Source organism: Sceloporus undulatus, chromosome 3 (assembly GCF_019175285.1).
Source record: "Sceloporus undulatus isolate JIND9_A2432 ecotype Alabama chromosome 3, SceUnd_v1.1, whole genome shotgun sequence".
NCBI classification, from domain to species: Eukaryota; Metazoa; Chordata; class Lepidosauria; order Squamata; family Phrynosomatidae; genus Sceloporus; species Sceloporus undulatus.
In genome coordinates, this window is record NC_056524.1 from 210814659 (window position 1) to 210834143 (window position 19485).

A 19485-nucleotide genomic window follows, 5' to 3' on the forward strand; every position below is an offset into this window, starting at 1 on the left:
AAAGGCCTTACTGAAATCAAGATACAGTGGTACCCCGGGTTACGAATTTAATTCGTTCCGCCGCCGCTTTCGTAACCCGAAAATCTTCGCAAGCCGAAAAACCCATAGGCGCTAATAGCAAAAGCCGCGATTTCGTGCGAAAAAGCGCCGAAAAGCACCAAAAATTTTTTCGTAACCCGAAATAACCTTCGTAACCCGGAACAGTTTTTTTCAATGGATTTTTTTCGTAACCCGGAAATTTCGTAAGGCGGCGCATTCGTATCCCGGGGTACCACTGTATACTATATCCACAGCATTCCCTTCATCTACCAAGCTGGTAATTTTATCAAAGAAAGAGATTAGGTTTGTCTGGCATGACTTGTTTCTCTGAAACCCATGTTGACTTTTTGTGATTATGGCATTGCCTTCTAGATGTTCACAGACTCTCTGTTTAATGATCTGCTCCAGAATCTTTCCTAGTACTGATCTCAGACTAACTGGACAATAATTGTTGGGATCCTCTTTTTTCCCCTTTTTGAAGATGGGGACAATGTTTGCCCTCCTCCAGTCTGCTGGGATCTCTCCTGTTTTCCAGGAGTTTTCAAAGATTATTGCCAATGGCTCCAATTTTACATTTGCCAGTTCTTTTAATACCCTTGGATGGAGTTCATCTGGTCCCGGAGACTTAAATTCATTTAGATTAATAAGGTGTTCCTCTACTATCTCTTTACTTATTCTGTGCTGAAATTCCCCTATTCTGTCCTCTGCTCCATTATCCTCAGGTTGAGCACCCTTTTCTTTTTCTGAGAAGACTGAGGCAAAGAAGGTGTTGAGTAATTCTGCCTTTTCTCTGTCTTCTGTTAGCATTTTGCCATCTTCTCCACGCAGTGACCCTACCATTTCCTTCTTCTTCCTTTTGCTGCGGACATATCCAAAAAAGCCCGTTTTATTGTTCTTAACCTCTCTAGCAAGCCTGAGTTCGTTCTGCGCTTTAGCTTTTCTGACTTTACCCCTACACATGCCTGCTATTTCTTTGAATTCCTTTTTTGTGATTTCCCCCCTTTTCCATTTCTTATACATGTTCCGTTTCAAACTTAGCTCGGTTAAAAGTTCCTTAGTCATCCATCCTGGTTTCTTGAGACACCTCCCGTTTTTCTTTCTCACTGGAACTGTTTGAAATTGTGCCTTCAGTATCTCTCTTTTGAGAAACTCCCATCCGTCCTGAACTCCTTTATCTTTTAGTATTTCTGACCATGGAATCGCTCTCAATACTTCTCTAAATTTACTGAAATCCGCTCTCCTAAAGTCTAGGATGCGTGTCTGACTATGCCTGGCTTCTCCTTTCCACTGTATTACAAACTCCAGGAGAACATGGTCACTTCCACCTAATGATCCCACCACTTGCACCCCATTAACCAAGTCATCCTTGTTGGTTAGGATCAGATCTAAAATAGCTGACCCCCTTGTTGCCTCTTCCACCTTTTGGACCATGAAATTGTCTTCCAGGCAAGTGAGGAATTTGCTAGGCCTTGAGGATTTTGCTGAGTTTGACTTCCAGCAAATATCAGGATAGTTGAAGTCGCCCATCACTACTACATCTCTCTTTTCTGACTGTGTGGTCATCTGTTCTAGAAAGATATCATCCAATTCCTCCGTCTGACTTGGGGGTCTGCAGTAGACTCCTACCGTAACATCCTTGTTGTTTCTCTCCCCTTTGATTCTTATCCAGATGCTCTCCACCTGGCTTCCATGATTGATGTCCAGGATCTCTTCACTGGTGTAAATATCTCTGACATATAGTGCTATTCCTCCTCCTTTCTTATTTGGCCTATTTCTCTTAATAAGGTTATACCCCTCTATTTCCACATTCCAATCATGAGACTCATCCCACCAGGTTTCAGTGATGCCTATTATATCATATTTGCTTTGTTGTACTAGGAGTTCGAGTTCATCTTGCTTATTTCCCATGCTCTGTGCATTAGTGTAGAGACATCGCAGACCATGGTTCCCTTTTACTTGCTGCCTGTGCAAGTTTTTTTGCCTCCCACTGTTGGGTCCTTGCACTGTTTGCCTTGTCTCCTCTATGTCAGTTTGACTATTTTTGCCATCCCTTTCGCCTTCCTTAATATTGTCTCCCTTCCCCTCGGAACTCAGTTTAAAGCTCTCCTGATCAAGTTCTTGAGACTGTTGGCAAAAACATTTCTTCCAACTGGCGTGAGATGCAACCCGTCTGTTGCAAGAAGTCCCTCCTCATGGAACCGCAGCCCATGATCGAAGAATCCAAATCCTTCTCGGCGGCACCATCTGCGAAGCCAGTTGTTCACATCCGCTATTTTCCTCTCCCTTCCTGGACCATGCCCTTCAACTGGCAGAAGAGACGAGATGACAACCTGTACATCCATTCCTTTCAGCTTCCTACCAAGCGCCTCGTAATCCCTTTTGATGTTCTGAAGGCTGTGTCTTGCAGTATCATTAGTTCCCACGTGGACCAAAAGGAAGGGGTATTGGTCAGAAGGCTTGACCAGTCTTGTCAGCCTCTCTGTCACATCACGGATCTTTGCACCTGGAAGACAACACGCCTCTCGAGACATCTTGTCAGGCCTACAAATCACTGCTTCTGTACCCCTCAGCAAGGAGTCCCCCACTACGACCACACACCTCCTCCGAGGCTTAGCAGCGACTGTTCCCTCGGGTGGGACTCTCAGGCTCCCCTGCTCCGTCCCTGAAGTCTGTCCATGCTGCTCTTCTTCATCCTCCTTGATAAGGGAAAGAGCTTCGAATCGATTCTCTAGCTGCAAGCTCCCAGAACAATTCCTTCTTGGCTTACTTCTCTTTGTGACATTCCTCCAGCTGTCTGCCTCCTCTGTTTGGCAAGTGACCTCTTCCACCCTAGCATCTTCCTCTGCATGGTACTCATCCAAGATGGTTAGTTCTATTGTGTCCAGGAAATCCTCTTGTTCCCTAATATGCTGAAGTGTAGCTACTCTGGCCTCCAGCTGCTGCACTTTCTCCTCCAAGAGTGCTACCAACTTGCACTTGGTGCATGTGAAGTTGTCCACTTTTGTAGGCAAGAAGAGAAACATCCCACAAGAGTTGCAGGTGACTGCAGCAGATCCCTCATCGTCCATACTGCAAAGTCTTTAGTAATGAATATAACAGTCAATCTACTGGGAATACTTCTTTAAAGAAATGTTCTGGCTGTTATGTTACACTTAAAGAGAAGGTTCTATTTCAATATCTGATTCTAACCTGATGCCACTTGAGCAGAGTTGTTGAGTGAAAGAACTACTAAAATTCGGCGCGTGGCTCTGGAAGTTGGTATATAAAGCTAGTCTGCTAGCTCCGCCCCTTGTGACTCACAGATGTGACTCACAGAAGCTCCTCCCCTTCAGCAATGAGCACACGGTCTCAAGCACACGGTCTCAAAATGGCTGCCAGCTTTGGTTAATTTCAGTCCTTGTGATTTGCAATCAGAAGCTGCACTGAGTTGTCTACTGCTCTGCATAGATGCCTTTGTCTTTGCTTTCATACACTCTAACATCAGGATTACATGATCCTTGTTTTCTTTATGTAGCATTTCTTCCCTTGCCAATAATTCAGCATTCACTGATGTCCAGCATTTAGGATCAGACTTGGCTTTGCCCTAATTATGCTGCTAGAATTTTAAACTGGTTGTGGATGTATACTTTTTTTTTCAGATCCTGAAAGTCTTAGCTATTTGGACATTAACTCCCAGAATACCCCAACCAGCATAGCCAAGCTCTGGGGATTCTGGGAGTTATAGTCCCCCATAACTTTCCCAAGCCCTGCTTTGGATAGACCTGATAGTCTGTGCAAATGATCCACTCTTTCAGGGGTTACTCTGAATCGGTTTTTGTAGGGGAACAGAAGCTGTATTGGTAGTCTGTCACAAAGTAAGATGCACAGCTGGAATAATTTGGCAGTGCTGAGAGTGAAATCCACAATATGGTCTGCTCTAAGAAAATTAGACTAGAAATAGGAACACATGTGATAAGTCCAGGGAAGATTGTAATGACAAACATGATGGTGTCAACAGAAGGTGTCCTGAGTTTTCACCTCCATCTGACCTTTTAAATCAGATACAGTAGGCCCTTGCTACGTCTGGTATTCTGGCTACCACTACTACCATCATTTGGTAACATGGTGGGAAATGCAACAGGGACTGAACAAACAGCCAGAGTGGTGCATATGGCCTATATGTTGCCCATCTTAACAAAAGTCACCTCTTTCACATGGTTTCTTCCCACATCGCCAACACTCTTCCATTTATACTGCCAGTGCTGATGTAAGAAGAAATGTTTGGAATCAAACCAGTCAGGCTTTGTAGATGGTCTTAGGTACAGTATGGCTGCAACATGAAACCTCACCACAAATATGTGGGGATTTTGGTGACTACTACTGTGAGCTTCTTCTAATGCATGAGTCTAGCCTATTAGATCTTTCCCAGGAGCAAACCCATAGCTTGGGGAAAAAGTAAAGATCTCCAATGTCCCCTTTATCTCTCCTCACAGAATAGAAATAGCATGGTCATTGATTTAAACAGGCTGTCTGTGTCTATTGTTGTTACAGTGCGCCCGCGCCATACACGGGCGCGCCATACACGCTCAAGCCGCGGGGCGCGCATGGGGCGGAGCATCCCATTCAATTGAATGGGCGCGCGCGCCCGTTGCGCCCTGTGTGTGCCTGCGCCGCCGCACCGCCGCGCCTGAGCCCCATTGTTTCCAATGGGACTCAAGCATAGGTGGAATTTGCCTTACGTGGCGGGATCCGGAACGGATCCCCCGCGTAAGGCGAGGACGCACTGTATTTGCTGTAAAGGTGGCTTTGACCTATGGCATCTCTGTATATGAGACACCTCCAGGAACTTCCTCTCACAAACAACCATGTCTAGGTCTTTCAAACACAAGATTGTGGTTCCTTGATTGAATCAATCCACCTGTAATGCAGTTTTCTTCTCTTACTGCCTTCTACTTTTTTCCAATGAGTCATGTCATGCCATGATATATATTCAGAGTATGATAGTCTCTGTTTAGCCATTTTGGCTTCTAGTTACAGTTGATTTGTTTTTGGACCCACTCAATTGTCTTTTTGGCAATCCATTGTATCTTTAGAACTCTTCTCTGCCACCATGGCTAGCACAGATACCTCTGAATATTTTATGACATTTCAAATGAGTTGATTTTCTTCCTCTCATCTTTCATGGCTATACATGGATATTGGAAATAGTGTGGCCTGGATGATTCTGACTATGGTGTTTAATTATATATCTTTAGACTTGAAGATTTTATCTAATTCCTCCATAGCTGCCATTCTAAATCTTTGTCTTCTCCTGCTCACTTGATTACAGTCTCCATTTTGATGAATGATTGAGCTAAGATATAGAAGATATTTTAACCATTTTGATGTCTTTGTCATCCATGGTAAAGTTAGGTAGATAATCTGTAGTCTTTATTTTTGTGTTCTTCAACTATAACCTGGTTTATGAACTTTCTTGTCCTAATAATTTGGTGTCATCTCCCAGTCTTAAATTGTTGATGTTCATATCCCCAAGTTTCACATCTCTTTCCTCTATGTCTATTCCTGCTTTCTGTTTTGTTTTTCACATACACATTAATTGGATAGGATGATAAAATGCAGCTTTTGCCGACTGGAAACAGTTCTGTTTCTCCATATTCTGTCCTGACAGTGTTCTGTTTTCCAAGATGTAGGTTACACATGAAGATAACCAAATGCTGTTGCATGCCTATTAATTTTAGAGCTATCTATAGTTTTTCATGATTCACACAATCAAATACTTTGCTATAATCTATAAAGCCCAGTTAGCTTTAAAGGCACTACCACATTTCTTTCTTTCTTTCTTTCTTTCACCCCTCCTTTTATTTTTTTGCTGCACGAGAGTAACATGGCTATTTATTTGAAAACTACTATAATGCCCAGGTTGATTTTTCTCTGAAATTCTTTGGTGTGTTTTGTAAAAGCGATATGACCTCTACTGCCTCTTCCTTTTCTGAACTCAGGTCAACATCTGGCCATTCTCATTCCATACATGGTCAAAATCTTTGTTGTAAAATTTTGAGCATCACTTTCTCACATGGGAAATGAATGCAGTGGTCCCATGATTACTACAATCTCTAGTGTCCTCTTTCATGAGAATTAGAATGTATATTGAGCATTTTCAATCTGTGTGCCATTGTTTTGCTTTCCATATTTGTTGATAGATTTTTGTTAGAATTTGGATTGACACTGTTTCTGTTGCTTGAAACAACTCTATTGGTGTGCCGTCTGTTCCTGGCGATTAATTTCTCCCCAGTGCTTTGAGAACAGCTTTTGTTTTGCTTCCTAAAATGTTGGGTTCATCATCAAAAGGTTCTTCCTTCAAAGAATCTGTCATCCTTTTATAAAATTCTTTTGAAGAACTATATAAGAGAATTAGAAGAGATGAAAGTCCTTTTTATACACATATTTATTACATAATGGAATATGCAAAACTGATTATGTCAAGTGAACATAATGTATTTACAAGCATTACATCACACCTATTTTTCATTTAACTCTGCTGGCCACAGTCATTATAATCAGGCTACTTCCCAACTCCAAATTTCCAGATATGGGCCTGTGAAAGAGGAATTTAATTGTGTGTGTTTGTGGGTGTGTGCATGTGCGCTCGCATGCACCAAGTCATCTGTCAACTTACTGCGTCCCCATTAACAAGGTTTTCTTAGGCAAGAAATACTGGGAGGTAGTATTGCTAGTTCCTTCCTCTGAAATATACCCTACAGCATCTGGTATTGTTGGCAGTCTCCCATCCAAGTTCTAACCAGGGTTGACCCTGTTTAGCTTCCAAAATCAGATGGGACCTTGTGCTGTGCCTCTGGAATAATAATCTGGATTCCAGCTGTGAAGTCCTCCCGCTCTTGCCTTTGCCATGAAATGGTAACTGTGGCCAAGACATTGTTTCAGGACTGTGATTCCTATGTGGCTTAGTCCCCCTCTCCCTCTCATCATGTATTTTGTTTCCACCAAAATGCTGGGGTTAAAAAAAAAATCAACAGTAGTAAAATTGTTCAGTGTTACATAGTGGGAACAATTAACCTGAGAAGCTCATATTTTTGAAACTAGCACTAATGGTTGTTTTGTAGCAAGCCTGGGATTTACTGGGGCCACATCTATCTATGCGCTTGTTGCATCTTGTCTGGACAAGTTTTTGTGTACATTTTACCTTTATAATGTAGGTCTGTGTTTAAGAAAGTGGGCATGGTGCCCTCTACTGTTTGTTACCACCCTGTGAGTATTTTCCAGCTTCTATGAGACTCTGCACTTCCTAGCAAATAATGTGTGGGTTGCATTGTTTGCCTGCCACATACATTGCTAGCAAGTTTAGCCTTGTTGTGCTCTTCCTTTTTATTGTCCTAGTATAGCAGCTCCACTTAAGTGGATTAACTTTATTTTAGGTAGACACTGTCTCTGTGGCTTTCCCTCCATTTTCCTCTCAGTAGGAGGTGCTGTGCTAAGGAGGAAAGCATCTCACAAATTCCTGGCCTTTACAAAAAGGAGATGAAATGAAGATTGCTTTCTACATGGGGTGGACAGGCTTTTTGTCTGCTTGTGTGTTAACTACACTCTTTTTCATTAGGACCCTAAGGTCCACCAGCAGGAGCCAAGTGCAAAATGGTGGCTCAGCAAAGCAGACATCAGACTGATGCATAGTCAGCCCAGGAGGTTCCCCCCTGCTAATATCAGATCTGGAGCTCATACACAAATCTTCTTACAAAATATAATCCTATTTCCTTTCAAGCTTGTGATTTCAGCAGTTTGATTTTACGACGAAAAATCTTTTGTTATTGTTGCTATAGTAAAACCACTAGGAGTTGGAAAATCTTGTTCATCTGTTGTAAATTGCTTGGAGCTACCAGTGGATTCCAATCTCCCTTTGCTCTGTCCTACACAATGCCAAGCGGGAACCATGATCTGGGTACATACTCAGGACTTTATCACATGTGAGGAATTACTCTTCATTTCGAATGAAAAGAAAGTGGGGCCAGAACGCATTTACTTGAATTCGCTAGTTCAGCGAATTTACGTGAATGCGAATTGCATTCAAACTGGCTTCCCATTGCCCGAAAATAGCATGCCATTGCCCGAATTTGCGTGTCGTAGTCTATCACACAATAATGTTAAACCCCATGATTGCGTTCAGATTGCCATTGGATTATATTTCAATTTCCCTTGTCTGATAATGTCTAGAGTCATCTCATACTGACAAACACTGTTCAGTCAAACTAGTTAAGGGAGTAAAATGGGATATTTGTCCATATACATATTTAAAGCTGTAGGAGACTTTCTAACCAACCATGTACTATATCAGATGCTGGGTGTTATTTTGAATTACTTTGCAGCATATAAGTAGAGGATCTGGTAGCACCTATGAGACTAATTGAAAGAAAGAATTTAGCAGCATGAACATTTGTAGACATCAGTCTACTGTACTTCCTCAGATGCATAGACTGTTGTCTATGGAAGCTCATGCTGCCAACTTCTTTATTTCAGTTAATCTCAGAGGTGCTACAAGATCTCTCTACATTCTGATTCTACAGATTACGACAGCTATATCTTTGAATTTGCAGCATATATAAATACATGTAAGTAATGCCAACTTTCCTGTTTTGGGGTGAGGAATAGAAAGAACTTTTGTTCAAAGTCTAATTTTTTTACAGCTATTCTTTTCTAAGAAAGGCTACATAACAGTAAAAGGGTTTGATCAAAAGGTAGCATTTATTTCAAACAACAATGACAACAGTGCCTCTTCTATGAATTTGATAGTATAAACACAGACTTTTTTTGTAAGATAATGGCGGGATACAAACCGCCGCTTTGCGGCGGTCCCCCGCTGGCGCCATTTGCTCCGTGCGGGAGCTGCAGCAGCCAAACCGCGCGGCTCCCACGCGGAGCAAAAAAGAAGCTCCATTTCGGAGCTTCTTTCCGCGGCGCACTGATGACGTCGCGAAGCACCAAGGGCGCATTCGTGACGTCATTAGGGCCGCGCAACGTTCGGACGCTCAGCGTCCGATACGTCAGTATGGCGCCGGCCATGTAGAAGGGCCGGCGCCATATTGTACGGACACAGTCCGTACTAGACTCAGGGGCGTCTAGAAGAGACGCCCCTTTTTTAAAATGGGATGTCCTCCGGACGTCCCAACTGCCGGTATGTAACCGGCCAATATTAGCTACCTCACTACAGGAAGCTTTTTTAAAGAAAGGAACGGGTTAAAAATTGGAGATGGTTGCACTATGATGATCTTTGTATTTTGAACAGGATAGTTGGAAGTTTAAATTAAGAGAGATGATTCTTAAGGAAGGCAAAGCTCTTAATATGTTTATTCATATGCAGCATAAGGGCAGATTTAATCAAGAAAAAAAATGCAGTCATAGAGAAAATGAGTTTTATTTAGAGTTTTATTTAGAGATGATGATGACCAGACCATGTTATTTTAAAAGGCTGCTGAAACTAGAGACAAAAGATGAGCTTGTAAAAGAGTAACTAATAAGGTGGGCCCAAAATTTTAGGCATACTGTCATGTGGATGTATGTGATCCAAAGATATAAAATTTACTTTGTGCAGTAATTAAAAAAAAACCCTTTACAAGATGATGTACAAATGGTGTTTAACCCCAAATAAGTTATTGACAATGGCCCTGAATGCTTCCAATCAATGTTGACGTTGAGAAGATAAGGAGTCCTCCTTTTTTCATATGTGGCAGACTTGTAAGAAAGTGGAAAGTTACTGATCTAAGATTTATATAACATTCCAAAATCTAACTTTTAAAAGATTTGGATTAATATATAAATCTTAGATCAGTAACTTTTCACTTTCTTACAAGTCTACCACATATGAAAAAAGGTGGACTCCTTATCTTCCCATCCATATATCTATCCATATATATTATGGATAGAACAGGATAGTAAGTATGGATCATTTCTTAAATATATGACAGACAGCAGCAAGAATATTGTTTGCTCAAACCTGGAAATAGACTGAAGCACTGAAGATGGAAGATGGATGTTCTGAAAGTTTAGAAACCATTTATGTACTTTTTGAGCAATAAGAAATCTAACAATTTAATAATCTGTTGCTATGTTTATTAGTAAGTTTATTAGGATTATTTTGTTGGCTTTATAATGATAGGCCTGTTACAGACTGCCAAAATAAAGCTGCTTCGGGTCTCTTTGGAGGTATGCTATTTAAATGATACATGGGTCCTAAGGGTCCGGAGGTCGTGCCAAAGCCACACTCCATTCCTAAGCACTGGAGTGCAGCTTTGGTGCAGCTTCCGGATTCTTAGGGTGCATGCATCATTTAAATAGCATACTTCCAAAGAGACCTGAAGCAGCTTTATTTTGGCAGTCTGTAACAGGCCCTTGAATCTTTTTTTTCTTTTTTCTTTTTCTTTCCATCACTGTTAGGATTGGCAAAGTAGGTAAAGCTCTACTGTGTATTAGTTATATGTCTTTCCCCCCTTTCTCTCTCTCTTTTCTCTTTTTGTTCTTTTCACCCTTCTTCCGCCTTCCCTCCCTCTCCAGTTTCTTTACCTTAGTTGCAAATTTTTAATTATAAATTAGATTGTGTTAAAAACTAATAAAAATTAATCTTAAAAAGGCAGCATTTATTTGTCAGTCTCGAGCAAATTTCAGTCACATTAAAGATTTATTTAGGTATGAATGATGTGAAGAGAAAGTGAGAGGAATTTCTCCTTATACTAGATCTAGAGGTCATTTCATGAAATTATTCAGGACAGAATCTGCATCAGATTTATGACAGACAAAGGAAACTGAAGTTATGGACTGCATTGCAAGCAGTAATAATCTAGGCATAAAATAATAGTTCCTGGTATTATCTTCGAAAAGAAGTAAAAATTGATTCAGGGTTATTACAGGAATATGAACGTTAATACCATAAAGTAAGGGGATATCAAAGATGGGAAAAAGTAGGCAAGGGATGTTGGTTAAAGTTGGGCAAAACATGAAGAACATTTTATTCAGAGCCCAAGAGTATTATTTTTATCTCTCATTGATTACTTCATTACTTCAAAAGGTAACTTGTAGACATTACTCTTACCTGTTAAAATGGCACAGTATATAACTCATTAGTAAAACTGTTTCTTTTAAACTGAAATAAAATCTATGAAAAATACTAAAAATGGCAAGAAGTGTCTCCTAAATAACAAGAAACATTATACATATCTCAGAAATATACTTTTTTTCTTAACACTAAAGCTATGTTGGCACTCATTATATTAAAAAGTAAACAATCACAGCACTACTTTTAATAAGTTGCCTCCAACTCTGGTTTAATTTCAGTGTGAAATGCTTTCTATATGGTCACACTCTGGAATATTTCTGCCAAGGGAGGATTCATTCCAGAACACTGTGAGATATATAGGTATTAAGTAGCTATAGGATATCTGGGGGCACAATCTTTTCTTATATATAAGAAGAGGAACTAGGCACAAGGAGGGAAGTGTTTTTTAAGTCTACAACCATGTACTCACTTATCTGGAAGTTCTAGTTCTGAATATAAGTATCCATTAGTGAGAAAGCTATTTATTTGGACTGCAAAGCACCAAACAGGAAGGAGTAGCAGTAACTTATTGGTGATGAAGGGAGGAGCTGGGATTCAGATCTAACTTTTTTCATGGAGTTGGAAAATCTGTCAAGACACTTCACAGATTTGAATGCTCCACCTTTCTTTGAAAAAAAATCCCTCCAAGTCAAAAATGTGCAGGGGTGCACAGGTGTTCTAGGTTAGTCTCCCTGACACGCTAGGTTTCTGTGGGATTGCCCAGCTCCCCACATTCAATCATCTGAGTGACCCCCCCCCCCCCGCCCCATAAAGATTCAGGTATACTGAATCAGCAGAACTAGTCTTTAGAGCAAGAATGAGCAACTACTGGTATGCTGGAGCAGGGACCAGTTACTCACCACCTGGAGGTGAGACCAGCATGCAAATAAAGGCCACTATTGGTTTTGTTTTACTTACTTTTCTGTCAATTTTTGTTTTTCTTTTTGAAGATTGTTGGGATTGGAATAGGTGGTGTGGAGGGAATAAAGCACCACCACATTTTAGCTTGGTTTATTAATGCTTTGGGTGATTTTTCATCTGAAAAAGAGTAATTCGGGGGGGGGGGGGGGGATTGGCAGGTTTATTTATTGATCATTTTATTCTTTTATATCCTGCCCTTTTCTTTATAATGGAACTCAAAGTGGTACAAAGTATTAAAATTAATACAGATTAAATATACACAAAATATCAGTAAAAGATAAATGAAAGTTATTTTAAAATGCAGTTAAACAGTCTATAGAATTAATGCATTTACAAATTCATTAAAAGACAGAATATAACAACCAACAAAAGAAGCCCATTGCATCATGTATGTTGAAATACAAAAGTTTTTACTGGATGAGGGAAAGAGAACAAGAATGGGGCTATCCTAACTTCCCAAATGGGGGGTTCCAAACTCTGGGAGTAGCCACAGAGAAGACCTTCTCTCTTGTTCCCTCCAAACAAATCTGGGAAGGTGATGGAACTGATAAACGTGTCTCCCTTGAAGGTTTTAGAGCTTAGACAGGCACACATAGGGAGATATTCGTCCTTCAGACACCTAACTTTGGTGGGGACTTCAGGGTCTCAAAAAGGAGTGGGAGACATCTACTTTAGAGACATCAAGTAAAGAAACAAAGCCTTTCCAAAGTACAGTAGTACTTACTGACTGCTGTTTAGCGTTCTGACACAAGCAGAATAATAAGTACTCATCTTGGGACTAGCCGACATTCTTCTTAAAACAACAACAACAACAACAACAACAACAACAACAACCAGCCTTTGTTTTACTCATCCATCATCATCATCATCATCTTGCAGGCAGTGATTCCTTGTGCAACATCTGAGGAGTGTGGACTGTTCTAGCTTACCTGGAGTGGATGAAGAGGAGGTAACCTGGTGAGTAGAAACCTTTGCTCTCCTTGGCTTGAGAAAAGAAGCAGTCAAAGCCATTTATTCATGTGTTGCTAGAGCAGGGTCACAGTGGGTTCTAGAGTGTTTAGAGAAAGGGTCAAATTATCATAGAATTGGAAGGAGAAATCTTTAGGGTCATTTAAGGCTGTTTTCAGTGCTAGACTTCAGTTTGCATAACAAGAATACACCTCAAAGATATAGCCGTGTTAGTCTGGAAAATCTTGTAGCATCTTTGAGACTAAGGGCCGAAACAGATGGGCAGGAAAAAGCAGCTTGAAGCTGCCTTTTCCGAAGCCATATTTAAATCCCACCAACCACACCGCTCGCTCACAAGGCAGCTGGAGTGTACATGTCATGACCACATGGCACGGCTTCAAGCTGCACCACTGAGCACTTTTTTTTTACTGTTCCCCCCATCATCCCTGTACACCTTCGCAGGAGCGAACTGCTGGCAACTGCCATCTCATTGGATGGCTGTCCTTGTGAACCTGCACACATTTGCATAGGCAGCACTTCACCAGGACAGGGCATTGGAGCAGAGGTGTGTCCATGCAGATGCTGGTAAGGGAAAATCATGCTCCCCCTTTACTCCCCCCTTCACTCCATGCCTCCTCTTTGACTGTCTGGTTTCTGTCTGTTTTACTTATCTCCATGAAAGGTGTCACACTTTCTCTTTTGGGCATTGCCACCCCTACCGCTTGGGTATGGCAGCTCCATCCCATTTAAATGTGCTTCTGCGATGGGGTGTTTATATGCACGGTTAGGGTTAGGACAGAGTGCCCCTTCAGAGCTGGTCTGGTGGTGCTGCATTTAGACATACGAGCGAAGGTGCACATTTTCTGAGAAGAAGCGGAAAAATTCAGCTCCTTTTTAGTCTGGCTTTTCTCCCCATAGGGCAGCTTGAGAGTGGTTTCTGGCTGGCTTCTGCATCATCTAAATGCCCCGCCTGGAAACCGGACAAAAACCTGCTTATTCTTACTGTCTGTTTTGCCCCTAAGTGAAAGAGAGAAGTTGGTAGCATGAGCTTTTGTAGACTTGAACCTACTTGGATTGTGGACTTCCGGATTAAGGATACTCAACCAGTAATATGTTGTTGTCAGCTTCTAGTCAGCTTTCTTCACCATGACGGAGATGATTCTCACTTTGATATTTAATTATGTATTAGGGAATCTTATCTAGTTCCTTCATAGCTGTATTTATAAGTCTTAACCTTCTACTGATTTCTCCACTACCATATCAATTTTGATTAATGACTGAGGCAAATGTAATTATATGTATGTAATTAACATTCACATGCAGTTTTGGAACTGCATGACATAGTTAAACCTCCCTGCCACCACTTTGGTCCCACTAGAAATCTATCAAAAAGCTTCCCTCTATTAAATAGTAGATTTTGAGGGGGCTTTTTTATTGGGACTAGAGTGGGGAGGATTAAACACTCTCTTCCCCACTGCTGTGGTCCTGATCTCAAGTGCTTGGGCTGAGCTTCTTGTGGGTTTCTGTTTAAAAAAACAAAACACTTTCTGGTTAAATTGTGTCCATACAATTGCATGAGTACATCATTTAGGTTGACTGTTTGTTTGTAGATCAAGGCAGTGGGGTCTTTATAAACCTAATGCAGCCTATGTACCTATTCATCCCCCTTTAGATGCTCCTGTAAGAGTTATAAAGGTGAGCTTTAAGGGTGGCAAAACATCTAGGAGTCAAACCATACAAGAAACAATGGGATGCACTGGATACTTTTGGCTTAAAGAGCAGAAAATAAAAACAACTTTCAAAAATTTAAGTCTGTGTTAGGCATAAGAAACAGAACAGTTCTCACCCATTTACCACAGGCCTGTTGTTTGAGGATGCACATGAACATCAACTGTCTATAGGAGTTGGTTGAGAAATTAAAAAATACTTCGCCTTGGAGAGTTTCAAGACAGAGTAAACCATGAAGTACTGGTTTTTGTGGGTTTTTCATGTTAGAAGTTTATTTCTGAGGTTTCTCCAGCATCTATGGCTGGCATCTATGAAACAATATCTTAAAGTTGTTTTGTAAACTCATTTAAACCCGGGCTTGTCTAAAATAAAGCACTCCATTATATATCTCTATGTATAAGAAGATATTTAAAACTAACTCCCAACATTCCCTGGGCTAGAAGTGACCCAGCGCAAGGTGAGACTATGTTCTGTGAAATATTTTGAGAAGGCATTTCCAAAATGAATTTGGTCTAAAATGCTAAAGTTTTAAGATAAATTAAAATTCACTTCTACGGTGGTGGCATGGGAGGAGGAGAAATATCCCATTGAGAATATTTAAGTTACTATTGCCCTCTAGTGTCTGAAGAAGAAAGAGATTGCCTGGGGAATTAAAAAAAAATCATAGGTTGTGGTTCTCTGTGATGGCGATATTGAGAGAATTAGATAGGTGTTTGAAAGGATTCAGTAAGAATTGAGGATGAGGACCATCATGGAAGAGGGTCACCATCTGGGAGAGGCCAACCGAAGCCTGTACTCTGCTTACTGTCTGTCTTGGATCCATCTTGTCACCCTTGTTTGGCAGATTGATTGCAAGTGACAGCATGATAGCAGCCAGTGTCTTGCCGTGGGCTCTTCTGTTGCAGTTGTATAAAATGAGTTCAGGTGGATGGGAAGAGAAGGCAGCAGAGGAGAGACATCCCTACCTGCAGAGTCAGATGCCTGGAATGGCTGAGGCAGAGCAGATGGAGAGTTCATGTGGGCCCAGACCTTCGCCCAGCTGCAACTTGGAGAGGCAGAGCACAGATGAGGGAGGGGAGAATAACCCATGGTCCTATCGGTGCACTGTAGTGGCTTTTAGGGCTGAAGAAGAACGATGGTACAGTTGGAGGTAAAAAATCTTGCATAGATGGGGTGACCTGAGCTGCAATTTTATCTGTCTCCTTTCTTTTGGTGATGTTGTTGTTAACCATCCTCGAATTGATCTCAACCCATGTTGACACTGTGGATGAGACATCTTCAAGTCTCCCTGTCCTCCACTGTTCTGCTTAGGTCCTGCAAACTCATACCTGTGACCTCCCTAATAGTGTCCATCCATCTAGCATGTGGTTTTCCTCTCTTTCTACTTCCCTCCATCTTTCCTAACAGTATCTTTTCTAAAGATTCATGCCTTCTCATCATATGGCTTCAGTCAGAGATCTTGGCTTCAAGGGAGATCTCTGGCTGGATCTGTTCTAGGACCTGTTTGTCTTTTTGGCTGTCGATGGGATCCTCATCACTCTTCTATTCAAATGAATTGCTTTTCTTCCTGTTTACTTTCTTAATTGCCCGGCTCTCTTATTCATACATGGTATCAGGGCACACAATGGCTTGTATGATTCTAACTTCTGTGCTTAATTGTATATCTTGGCATATGTCTTTGGGTACCCAAACTATATTTCTAACTGTTCCATTCAATTCAGGTTTTAGGTTCAAGCCATGCTAAAAATGTGTGGACTGACCAAAAATTTAGTTGAAAGGATACACTTATTATGAGGGGGGTAATGCCCTCTTCCCTCCCTGTAGTCCTCCTTACATAGTCCAAACAACATGGTCTCTGAGATCTGTTTCTGCGCAAGGCCTAAAATCATAGAATCATAGAATCATAGAGTTGGAAGAGACCACTAGGGCCATCCAGTCCAACCCCCTGCCATGCAGGAAATCCAAATCAAAGCATCCCTGACAGATGGCCATCCAGCCTCTGTTTAAAGACCTCCAAGGAAGGAAGTAGCTGTTGGCTCCATTCCCACTGGCTTATAACGTGAATCAGGACGCGAATCATGGGTGCATCGTTTCCATTTGACCGTGCATTCGATCCGCATTGCTCCAATATTGTTCCCATTGGGATTTGAATCTGAATTGATTTATCCTAAAAAACCCGAATTATTGGTCGATAAACCGGTTTTAAAAAACAGTGGCTTTTTAGCGAGTTTTCCTGTGCCTCCTGAGTCTGATTCGGGGCATACAAATGGGAATGACAAGGGTGTTTGATTCGGGAACTTGGGGATGGGAGCAGTACACAAGGGGCTGGCCTGGGGGTGTCACCCACTTGTCCTCTTTCCTGCATTACCAGCGCCATTTTCTCCTGTTCGCATAGCCTTTCCCCTGGTGGATTGGGAAGCAGGGTAGGCGATCATGCTACATTGAGCTCCAAACGCAGTAAACACATTACTCCCCCTGCAACCTCCCCCCTGCTCCACATTCATAGACCGACATGTAAGGAGACCCATTGAACACCATTTTAAACTATTATTTTTTTCTTTTTTCACCTCTGCCTGAGCGCCTGAGCAGCAGATGGGCTTTGCAGTACATGCCTGCATGATCGCCCCCCCCAGACAGCCCAGGGAGCAATGGGGGAGGCAAAGGGATTTGGGGGAATGGAGGCTCCTTCTCTCTTTCCCAGAGGAACTATGGGAAGACACAGAAGAGCCTTGGATGCAAAGGTATTTGGGGCAAATAGAGGCTCCTTCTCTCTTTTTCATACGAACTATTCTTCCTTTTCTGGAGGGGAAAAGCGCCTAAGCGACTGATTGGCTGTGACGTCAAGCGCTTAAACGCTTGATTGACAGATGCTTTTAAAAAAAAAGAGGTCCTGGAAGGGCAATAGGAACGGGGAGCAAAAAAATAACCCGCTTCAAATTACCACAGGGAAAATACCAATGGGAACGAAAACAGGGGTAAAAAACCCTAGGTCTGTTTGCACCCATTTTTAATGGGAACGATGGGTCAGATTCGAGTCAGAATCCGAGTCAGAATTGCAGCAAAATAAGCCGCTTTTTTTGCCCAGTGAGAATGGGGCCGTTGTGTGGTGTATTTGGCACTGTGTTCATTGCAAGGTGCATGCACGATGTGTTGATGCAAAAAGACCCAGGGCTCTGGTCAGGCAGCTCCCAGATGCACCCTTGGGCACTCAGAGTGACCAGCTATCCTCCTTTTCCAGGACATGTCCTACATCTCAACCTTTTATCCAGCAGGAATTTAAAATGTCCTCCATTTTGAGCAGGACTAAGAGTCCCATTGAGTAACACCACGTTTGTTGCTCCCCTTTGAGAAATTTGTCTGCTTGAAAGCCCGTCCTTGCTGCAAATAGGGGGATAGGATGGACCCTTCCAAGGATGTGTTTTCCTAGGAGAAGCAGCAGACAAGACTCAACAGAGCTCAGGGAGCTTTTATTTCTCAGAAGAAAAAAGGACCTCAAATGTGTAAAGCAATGGGCTGCTTAAGGACACAATGTAAATGTTGAAAAATACCCCCCCCCGCCGCCACCCTTAATTTTAGCACAATGGACAAACAAAAGGAATAATTAGAATGTAGATTCAATCAAGGGTTTTATTGCTAGTCAAGTATAATTTTAAGGACTTGTCTTGTTCAAAGTTCTATCAGTGCACTGCAAGCCAACCAGGCATTTTAACAAAGATAGGTTCATCAGAAAAATATGACTGAGTACATAATAAAACACAGTATATGCCATATAGATGTAAATAAAACAATGAAATGATGTATTTCTAGCTTTTTATTTGGTTGTGTCCTACGTTTTCCATAAATGTTCTACATTTTCCAGTGCCTCATCCTCCTTTGCGGTGAAGACATCACCATGGGCATAGCGGTTTGAGCAATGTCCTAACCACCAAGGAGAACAAGACATAGCAAAATGCAGGAGCTTCAAGAAAAATGGAGGAGATGACAAAATAAAAGCTACAAACACTTATGGAAATGTAAAATGTATGCTTCTTAGTCATGGTCAAAATGGAGGACATTTTGGAATTTCTACTGGACAGAAGGCTGAAATGTAGGATGTATCCTTGCAAAGGAAGACCTCTGGTCACCCTGCACTCTCTGGCTGGGCTTTTGTATGCCACTCTTTCGGGTTGACCAGATGTCCTCACCACAAAGGAGGACAAGGCACCACACAATGTAAAACCTTCAAGAAGAATGGAGCAGATAGAAAAGCTACAAACACTCATAGAAACATAAATTAATGCTTCTTAGTGATGCTCAAAGTGGAGGACATTTTGGAATTCCTCCTTGACAGAAGGCTGAAATGGAAGATGTGTCCTGAAAAAGGAGGCTCTCTGGTCACCCTGTCAAAATGGAGGACATTTTGGGATTCCTCCTGGACAGAAGGTCAAAATGGAGGACATGACCAAACAAACAAACAAAAAAATACCCTCATAGAAACAGAAATCTATGCTTCCTGGTGCTTCTTAGTGATGCTTAGAATGGAGGACGTTTTGAGATTTCTCCTGGACAATGCTGAAATGAAGGCTGTGTCCTGGAAAAGGAGGACCTGTGGTCACCTCTGTCCAAAGGGAGGACATTTTGGGATTCCTCCTGGACAGAAGACTGAAGTGGAGCACATGAGCAAACAAAAGCTAAGAACACTCACAGAAATGTAAATTAATGTTGCTTAGTCCTGCTCAGAATGGAGGACATTTTGGGATTCTTCCTGCATAGAAAGGCTAAAATGGAGGACA

The 19485-nt window shown here is 41.7% G+C and overlaps 1 protein-coding gene across 8 annotated transcripts in view; it reads left to right on the plus strand.

The window, feature by feature from the left end:
• Positions 1-19485, plus strand: part of LZTS2 (leucine zipper tumor suppressor 2) — a 92155-nt gene that overhangs the window by 31836 nt on the left and 40834 nt on the right. For 4 of the 8 annotated variants that reach the window (XM_042459241.1, XM_042459239.1, XM_042459240.1 and 1 more), the window contains one exon: positions 12917-12994. The exons of the other annotated variants lie outside the window; for them this stretch is intronic. The gene's annotated coding sequence lies outside the window, so the exon portion shown is untranslated. The remainder of the gene's footprint in view (positions 1-12916; positions 12995-19485) is intronic. 8 annotated transcript variants of the gene reach the window in all.